The 10,279-nt window shown below is 45.7% G+C and overlaps 1 non-coding gene across 1 annotated transcript in view; it reads right to left on the bottom strand.

Moving 5' to 3' along the window:
• Positions 1 to 10,276: 10,276 nt before the first annotated feature.
• LOC143187861 (5.8S ribosomal RNA) overlaps positions 10,277 to 10,279 on the bottom strand; it is a 155-nt gene continuing 152 nt past the window's right edge. Inside the window, exon 1 of the ribosomal RNA XR_013003333.1 lies at positions 10,277 to 10,279. This exon is cut by the window's right edge and continues 152 nt beyond it. This is a non-coding gene — a ribosomal RNA (5.8S ribosomal RNA).

Genomic DNA, 10,279 nt, shown 5'->3' with positions numbered 1-10,279 from the left:
TTCCTTCTCTAATATCTATTATAATACCTCTTAATATTATTGTTTTTATTCTAGGTTTTAAATATAATTATTGCTATTGTAGTTACATATGTACATACTCTCGCGTATTTTCTTGTGTTAGCTTCTATTTCTAAAAGGCCAAATATTTCTGTTTCTGACAGAGGTTGTTTTGCTGAATCTTCTAAAATTCATGTAAGATCCATGGATAACTCTCGTCGTTATGGACCTCATTTGGTTCTTAGTGATACCAATTGCTGACATCGCATTTGCAGAGGGAAGTGCCCATATTCCCTTCCATGATAGTGTGACAGTATAAAAATCAATATTATGACGCAGTATATTATGGTTCTCCACAATATGATTAACAATATCTGGATTATCTGCATAGTACTGCCTCTTACGCCTATGTGCCTCATTAAGGTCTCGATATCCAGAGACGATCTGAGCATCGATCACTCGCGCGATGCCATCACGGACTGCTATTATGTCCGGCTTGCGAAGGCCTGCTGATGTTCTAATCCGCGGTTCAATGACTGCACTCCAGTTGTTTTTAAGTAACGCTGTATGAACGCATTTCACAATAGCATCGTGCCTCAATATGCGGCCGCCATGCGTACGAAAACATTCCTGTATAATATGAGCTGTTGTTTCTGGAACGTTACAGCCAGCTCTACACATATGATCTTGATCGCATCTCCTGAGACCTCGAGTTGTTCGCATTAGTGAGGGTAGTGCGTTTATCTTTGTTTTCATATTTTCTATATACTCTTTCGCAGGCATTCGCACGCACGGATCTAATGTCCACGAATACGACGCTTGGCTCTTATTACTATCTCGGAGGTCATATCCGTCCACCGAATGATGGAGAAGTCTAGTCCAATCTATCTTTTTAGAAAGTACTATATTGCACCACTTCAACCTCTCACTCACCCACTTGGAGCCGGAAGCCTCCCGCACGGCTAGATTCTCAGAAGAGCAAAGTTTATTAAGGCGACGTTTTGTTAATTCAGGAATCTTGGTCTCGAGGGACGCAATGCCAAGGCCTCCTTCTCCAATGGGAGCGTGAAAAAAGCTTTTCGGCACATCATTTGGCAACGCTAGCCACTTACGCGTGAATTTACGCACCAGTTTATCAGCTTGCCTCAGTGTACAGTAGGTTACTCTACCGAGCACAAGCTGATGCTGGTATCGAGGTAAAAGATAGGTACGCAGTATGTGTAATCTTTGTTGCGGCTTAAGCGGCGCTCGTGTTATTCTGGTAAGATAAACGTTAATATTAAGTGTTATTTTGAGAGGACCTCTATAATTAAAAACTATGCCTAAGTGTTTCCATGTATCTGAAAAGCCAATCTGTGGAATCTGTGTGCCTGTAATATGAAACAATGGGGCAGTTATTAGTTTGGACTTCTTATCGCGGCCAGATGGTACAATACTGAGACTATGGCATTTTGCTGGTGCTGGGACAAGATTATGATGCGCTAATTCGGTCACCACTCTATCAAGACTTTCTTGCAAACCATCACTAGTAGCAGCTATAAGTACAAGGTCATCAGCAAACGCGAGAGCGTTAATAGTAGTATTAAGCAATATGTATCCTACCGACGCGGGAACCTGACTCAACACCTCATCCATTATTAGATTAAACAGGATAGACGAAAGGGGGTCACCTTGCCTAATCCCACATCTCGGGTAGATGAGCGAGGATAGACATCCATCCACCTCTATCCGAAGTCCAGATGTAGCATACAATCTCATAATATAATTCACCAGACGCGTAGGGAATCCTCTCTTGGTGAGTACCCATCTAATTGATTCATGAGAAACAGAATCAAAGGCTTTGCGGACATCCAGGAAGCACATATGCAGTTGTTTGTTTGAGCACCATGCATCTTCAATAATTGAAGACAGAACGACTACATTCTCTGCGGAACCATCCGCATGAATAAAACCACGCTGACGTTCATCGTAGCTAAATTTCTGTGTTATTCTATTGGCAAGTATTTTGTGCAAGTGCCTTAGTATTACAGATGATACCGATATTGGACGGTATTGTGAGGGGTCTAGACATGCCTCTCCTTTGGGGATCATTACCGTTCTTGAATTTCGCCAAATCGTGGGCACAGAGCCACTTTCGAGAATAATATTAAATATTATTGCCTTAATCATATCAGGTACATTTTTTACCCAGTCGCCAGATTTAAGATTGTCTGGACCATGTGCAGCACGTTTATCAAGTTTGCAGTTTTGAACCTCATCTTTCGTAATGGGTGCTAATAGTTCAGCGTTCCTGTAGTAACGTTCACTATTACTAGGCGTTCGCACTTCGTGATGACGGCCAGTGCAAGTGGATTCAAAATTTGGACGCCAATATTTTTCTTGCGCCTCAAGCGTTGGATGAACTGCTTTATCGTTATCACCGTCTAATACTTTGCTTGCCGCCTTTGATTGGTTGCGGCGCCATAGGTTTTGAACGTCAGCATATTCACGTCGACGTCTTACTCTATTTGACAAATTAGCAGATGCACTTATGTTTGACTTATTGTGGTGGTTCGCTACGTTTTGTCTTGGGAAACATGCAGTGAACCATGCTGTTAGCGCAGGTTCCGGATCAGAGTGGGTCATTACAGCGTTTGCAGCATCCAGTATATGTTGCTTGTGAGGCTCTGAGCATCTAGAAGAATTTATATATCGAATCGCCGCACTAAGCCAATTCACTCTTTCTACTTCAACGTCTGTATAAGGTACATACATTTGCTGATCTCCTGCATGCTCATAATAAGCATCTTGTGTATCTTCAGCATGCGCAGCTGTCCTTTCCTCTTGATGGATTGTGCGCTCTTCAAGTACAGGAGGGACAACCGCATTCACAATTCGAGATAGAATCTGCTTGTACGCAGCACGCTTCCTAAGGCTTTTTATAGACTCCAATGTGCGGGGCGGGTTTAATTTGACTACAGATAGTATGTATTCATTGATGTCATATCGACCACGTGCTTGGATTTCTGCTTGCGCTATTCTACGCATATCCTCTTTCTGCCAACGAGCTTTACGCCGTGTGAGGTCTATCTCTGCATTGTATTGCTCAGGATGCATCTTCTTACGATGGACTCCGAGTCCTATTTTCGAAGGGAAGGTTCTGCCGCAATTTAGACATAAGTAACTACCTGATGCCGATTGATTATTTTCTGTATCGCTAAGCTGCTGCAGACCAGCTGGATTTATCAGTAACGATGTGAGTGACAATGATGATGAGGATGAAGATGAAGATGAGGATCCACTGGAGGGATGTGCCGTGGCACATTCCCTGTCGATTGAAGGGTTTAATTCGTTTCCAGTGGAATGGTCTCGTGTAAGAGACGTAGTTCGACCGATTCTTTGAATATCGCGAGATGTTTTTGCGCGACCGGACTGTGAGATTAGTGAAGGATTTTCGCCCGGCAGGGAGTCACACCTTTCATTATGCGTTTGGTAACTATGACTACTCATTGTTCTATATTGTAATTAGTGCTCCGTGCCCTGTCTGCAAGTCTTTTGGCAAGAACAGGACAAGCCTCAGCATCAAATGCAGAATGACTTTTATCTGTATAACCTAGGTCGTTACAATTACGACATATCTTAGAGTCTTTGTTGTTGCAATCTCTGGTTGCGTGACTTTGCATACAAATTCCACAGATCTGCTTGATCTCACTACACTTTTTGGCTATATGACCAAATTTTATACATTTGTAACATTGAGTTACTCTCAAGTGATCTTCTACACGACACGAACCATAACCTAAGAATATGCGGTTTTGCTTAACTAATAGGTTCCTAATAACAGGAGTGCATTCAATAACTACATTTCTATCAGTACGGTTTTCTCGTTGTGGATAGGAGAAAATAATCTTAATATCGTTCGGGTCATTTCCGTCTAGATTTTGCGCACATATTTCCTTAGCTAAGTCTTTAGATTCTATACTATTCGGAACATTACGTATTAGGAGCCTCGGTTGAAATAACGGCATATCTTTAATTGTTAATCCAGCATCTTTAAGATCCTGGGAGGCTTTCAGTTTATCGAGATCAACCGTTTCAGCAATAATACGGACAGCCAGATTCTTAAGAGAGATCACACCTTTTGCACAAATATTAAATTTGCTGGGACTTATTTTATTAAGTAAAGCATCCTTAACAGCTTTAGAGTCAGGAAATTTGGGTCGACAATCAGGCAATGGTACTACAACAAATTCTTTAAGTCTGTTAATTGCAATAGTATGCGACTTGGAGATTGATATTTTCGTAGGGTATTGTGTGTTCTGTGTTTTAACTGCTGATGCATACGTGTTAGAGGATATTGACTTGTTCGAAACGCAGCTTTCAACTGATGAGATAGCATTTGACACAGAATCCACAATATTCCTAGTAACACTCTCTTCAAGCATCTTCTGCTGTTTATTGCCTGCGTCTAGTATTCTCTGAACCTCCAAGCTCAGTGACTTTTCAAGCTGTTGTTTAACTGAGGCTATTTCATCGGACAATTGATTAGTTTGGCCCGAGTTTATTACAGAAACAAATTGATCTCTGAGCACATTTATTTCCTGATACCTCGCCGCCAAATCTATATACGCACGACTAATTTTAGCATATAATGATTTCATGTACGTCATTGCTTCATTAATAGCTAAAGTTCGGGCTTTGGTCTCCTTAAGTGGAAGGGTACTTTCCAGGTTGTACTCATGTCCTTGTATCTGATCATCCACCTTGTCGAAGTAGCTCATTGGAATTATTCGAAGTCCATTTTGTGTTTCCGGAGAATCCTCATCAAGCGGACTTGCGGGGCTTAGTTGACAACGTGGGCGTTTGCTTATTTGTGCAGGGGTTTGAGTGCTCATCATGTATCATCTGGAATATGAAATATAGATTTAATACTAGATGTATATGTAACTACAACTAAGAGTTAGTAGGGCAAGACGAGAAGAAAAAGAAAGAATAAAGAAACAGAAAGAAACAAAAAAATAGCAGGGGTCAGGGAGCAATTATTAAGAAGGTTGAATATCTATAACATTCGGAAACTATTAGCAGCCAGACTAATTCATATATCTACTGTTCCTAGCTATCAATACTATTGTAGAGGGAATTGCTATAGTTGTATATATGAAAACAGGAAAATTAAGCAAAAAGGAGAGCTAACATAATAAAAAATACCTAATTTTATTACTATAAGATACTATAATAAGCTATAAGATACTATAAGGAATTGTAATATTTGATAATTATTAGTAATTTATCTACTCTATATGTTAATTATCTCTAGTTATGGGTATGCATGGGGAGGCAATATTATAAATATGCATATATGGAAAGAGAAAAAATAATAAAAAAACAAAAAAATGGAGTTTCTTCTGTGTTCTGCTTCAATTCAGAGTCGTTTTATCCTTCCTGTATAATTCTCATAGGTCTTTTAGTGGATTTCCATGGAGATCAGCCTTAAGGTTCTAGATAGTATGACAACACCTCACTTCACGACTTTGAGACCTTATAAAATTATTATCTGAAAGCAATAAAGTAATGTTAGTTTATATTCCTTAATAAGAAAGATGAATAAGTAATAATTCAAAAGAAAATTATGTCTGGCTATGCTAGGAAAAATTTTTAAAAATTTCTTCGTGGGGCCCCTTTTGGAACCCCAATAATACGGTACTCAGCGTGCCCTCCTTGCACCCAACTATTACGGCCCTGAGACGATTTCCAAGATGGCGGCCCCCTTGCACGTGTCAGCTCGAAATATTTAATTGTTAATAACTTGCGAACTATAGTAGCTACTGTAATGAGCGATACATCAAACGATTCAGAAAAATATGCCGATTAACGTGATATGTAGTCTTTTATAGAAGCTATTCCACTCAGACGTAATTTCACCGTAAAGATTTGCACGTGGCCACATGAACACGTTTCACACTCACATCACATTTTTCACTTTAATTTTTGCACTGCAAGGCACTGTCGACTACAATTTATATATCACATTATTCAGTACTGAAAGCACTTTACACTGATACACGATTTACCTAGAAATTCGCACTATTTACCACTAAAACTTGCACTTGAACACGGAGCGAAGAACAACACGTCAACAGAGAGTCATAGTTACTCCCGCCGTTTACCCGCGCTTTTTTTTTGAATTTCTTCACGTTGACATTCAGAGCACTGGGCAGAAATCACATTGCGTCAACACCCGCGGGGGCCATCGCAATGCTTTGTTTTAATTAGACAGTCGGATTCCCCTGGTCCGTGCCAGTTCTGAGCCGAGCGTTGAATGGCGGCCGAAGAAACGACACGCGACGGCTGAACCGACGCGGAAGCCTCGCAGCAAGGAAGATCCGCGGGAGGCCAAGGCACGGGACCGAGTTCGGATCCCAGGACGTCGACCGAAGTCTAAGACCCTTCACCTCGCCCAGGCCCGGCACGTCAGCCAGACCCGCTTCCCGACCAAGCCCGACACGCCCCGCTCCTCAGAGCCAATCCTTATTCCGAAGTTACGGATCCAATTTGCCGACTTCCCTTACCTACATTAATCTATCGACTAGAGGCTCTTGACCTTGGAGACCTGCTGCGGATATGGGTACGAACCGGCGCGAGACCTCCCGTGGCCCTCTCCTGGATTTTCAAGGTCCGAGGGGAATATCCAGACACCGCAGCAACTGCGGTGCTCTTCGCGTTCCGAACCCTATCTCCTTGCTAGAAGTTTCCAGGGAACTCGAACGCTTATACAGAAAAGAAAACTCTTCCCAGATCTCCCGACGGCTTCTCCAGGTCATTTTGGGTTACCCCGACGAACACTCAATGAGGGCCCGGATGTTAAACGGTTCCGCTGCCGGGTTCCGGAATAGCAACCGGATTCCCTTTCGCCCAACGTGTGTGTGTCTCTTTTTTCTTATCTTTCAATTTATCTCTTTGTATAATAATATGTTTGCAGACATTGATTTTAGGACACCACATTTGCATAGGATTTCTCTTAGGGCTTAGGATCGACTGACTCGTGTGCAACGGCTGTTCACACGAAACCCTTCTCCACGTCAGTCCTCCAGGGTCTCGCTAGAGTATTTGCTACTACCACCAAGATCTGCACCGACGGCGGCTCCAGGCAGGCTCACGCCCAGACCCTTCTGCGCACACCGCCGCGACCCTCCTACTCGTCAGGGCTTCATGGAGGACGGTCACCAGTAATGGCACCGTCCCTCCCCACTTGCCGCTGACGGCAGAGTATAGGCGCGACGCTTCAGCGCCATCCATTTTCAGGGCTAGTTGCTTCGGCAGGTGAGTTGTTACACACTCCTTAGCGGATTCCGACTTCCATGGCCACCGTCCTGCTGTCTTAAGCAACCAACGCCTTTCATGGTATCCCATAAACGTCGACTTAGGCGCCTTAACTCTGCGTTTGGTTCATCCCACAGCGCCAGTTCTGCTTACCAAAATTGGCCCACTTGGCACTCTAATCCGAAATCTCGTGGCTTCAATGAACCAAGCAAGCCAGAGATCTCACCCATTTAAAGTTTGAGAATAGGTTGAGGTCGTTTCGGCCCCAAGGCCTCTAATCATTCGCTTTACCAGATGAGACTCGACGCGTCCCCGAAGGAACGGAGGAGTGAGTGCCAGCTATCCTGAGGGAAACTTCGGAGGGAACCAGCTACTAGATGGTTCGATTAGTCTTTCGCCCCTATACCTAGTTCCAGCGATCGATTTGCACGTCAGAATCGCTACGGACCTCCATCAGGGTTTCCCCTGACTTCGTCCTGACCAGGCATAGTTCACCATCTTTCGGGTACCAACGTGTACGCTCTAGGTGCGCCTCTTCTCGCAATGAGAACGAGACGCCCCGGGAGTGCGGAGCACTATGCAGCGCCCATCCTCCCTCGGCCGACGCAAAGGACGACCTTCACTTTCATTTCGCCTTTAGGTTTACTCATCCCAATGACTCGCGCACATGTTAGGCTCCTTGGTCCGTGTTTCAAGACGGGTCCTGAGAGTACCCAAAGCAATAGCGCCGCCGACAGGTAATTCAAAGCTTGGCCAGTCCGAGGGCTCCGCCGGCTAACAGCTGGCCAGGCCCGTGAACGGGAAAGACGTCCGTACCACAGGGCAAACAAAGCTGACCGAGCTTGCGGCGGGCCTGACGCACCGTTCGAATGAGAAGACTGGTTGCGGCCCGATACCATCTGGGGGAACACCGTCGCGCAGCCGGTCGGGTCACCGAGGGTCCGTCGCGCACGCACAAGGCGACGCAACGGTCTAACCGCCCGGGCCGTAGACCGACACGCAACGGGTCGCGACGTCCTACTAGGGGAGAAGTGCACGTCTACGTAGCCGGAACGTTCGCCGTTGGCCGTAACATCCGTGCGCCCTCCTTGCGGAAAAGCGACGGACACCCCTTTCGGGGTTTCGCGCACCAACGGGAGCCAGCATTTGTCGACGATGAATCTCCCCTTTCGAACTTTTGGGTTTCTCAGGTTTACCCCTGAACGGTTTCACGTACTCTTGAACTCTCTCTTCAAAGTTCTTTTCAACTTTCCCTCACGGTACTTGTTCGCTATCGGTCTCGTGGTTGTATTTAGCCTTAGATGGAGTTTACCACCCACTTAGGGCTGCATTCTCAAGCAACCCGACTCTAAGGAGAGACCCTCCCGAGACGCGCACCGGTCGCTACGGGCCTGGCACCCTCTATGGGTAAATGGCCCCATTCAAGATGGACTTGGACGCGATGCAACGTCACGGGATAAACGGATCCTCCCGAACACTACATTTCCCTGCGGCAGTACCGCGGGATTCAGTGCTGGGCTCTTTCCTGTTCGCTCGCCGCTACTAAGGAAATCCTTGTTAGTTTCTTTTCCTCCGCTTAGTAATATGCTTAAATTCAGCGGGTAATCTCGCCTACTCTGAGGTCGTCGTATACGTGTTAAATATATCACACACGTAGAGTGATATATTTTATATATGTGTAAAAATGACGAAAGAAGCTGTGGCGTAATCCTCGTACAACGGGGGCACACAACCGAGAGAAGCGGACCAGGCAGAGTGTGTGAACGAATGTTACGAGAAATGGGAAATGAGAGAGAGACTTGAGATCATGTTCGATGCGTCGTCCCAACTTCGCCGTGTGCCTTCGGAATATGTTGTCGTAACGCAACAGCAGCGTTTCCAAAGGTAAGGAAGCTCCTCGTAATTCGCCAGAAGTGATCAGCGGAAAGTAAGTCACATCGTCCTTAATGCGCCACACCAAAGCATCTTCGCGTCTCGTTTAATTCGATCTAAAGGAGAGAGACTCTCGCCAGGCGACTGCCGGTATGGTTTAACGCCCGTCCGCTTGCTTTTTGTATAGCTTTCGTGGACTGGACGACCGGACTTGACGCGCGGTCTCTCTCGGCGATCGACTAACGCGAAGACATGGGGCGACCGGACGCTGCTACCTTTCCACCTCCTCCTTCTAGGAGAGAAGTCATCCCTATGTGATGAGTCATATATATGGCGGCTGTGTAAGCCTCGCCAAAGAGGATTCAGGATACAGAAACAAGTTGTAGTACAACACAACACATTCACGGAGCCACAAACGACTCGACCGAAACGTGGCCGGGGAAGATGCATCCCGGAACTTCATCGTTTCGACGAATGAGTGCCTCCTTTTCGCGTTGTTCCTGCAACAAGACGATCCCTCTAGAATCCCTGGGGCTCTGTTTCTCGTCATACATTTCTTCACCACACTACACGGGTGGGGTATACGCGATCTCGTGTTCATGCTCACTCGCACACCCTTTCATTGTCCTTCTCTGTAGTCTCACGACAAACTCTCTTGTGTGTCGTTGCGGGTTACGCACGCCTCTTTCTTACACGCATCATTTCAGACTACGTCGGGAGCGCGGATGAAAACTCGCACGAAAAGCGAACGCTGTCTGTTAACAATCACGAGGGTATTTGGCGAGACACGGAGGCTGGTCGATGATCGTACGTCCGCGCGCTTGCGTCCGGAGCGGTGCACATACACACACGGGCGGTCGACAAATTAAGCGACTCACGACGCCGTGTGAAAATTAGCACTCACGCAAGTCCGGAACGACAAAGCAACGACGATGACGACGATGTCTCCAGTCATCTGCCGCGTACACACAACCTTCTTCCCTCCATGACGTCTAGAGCGTATTCTCGCTTGTTTTCGTGCGACCGCGGCAAACGCCGACGAACGGTCCAACAATCGCTCGTACGTGACACCGAGATGCCAACGTAAGCAGTCTTAAGGTTACGTGAACGA

Source organism: Calliopsis andreniformis, unplaced genomic scaffold (genome assembly GCF_051401765.1).
Source record: "Calliopsis andreniformis isolate RMS-2024a unplaced genomic scaffold, iyCalAndr_principal scaffold0393, whole genome shotgun sequence".
Taxonomy (NCBI): Eukaryota; Metazoa; Arthropoda; class Insecta; order Hymenoptera; family Andrenidae; genus Calliopsis; species Calliopsis andreniformis.
The sequence above is the reverse complement of the archived record's forward strand: the minus strand, read 5'-3'. Positions and strand labels throughout refer to the sequence as shown.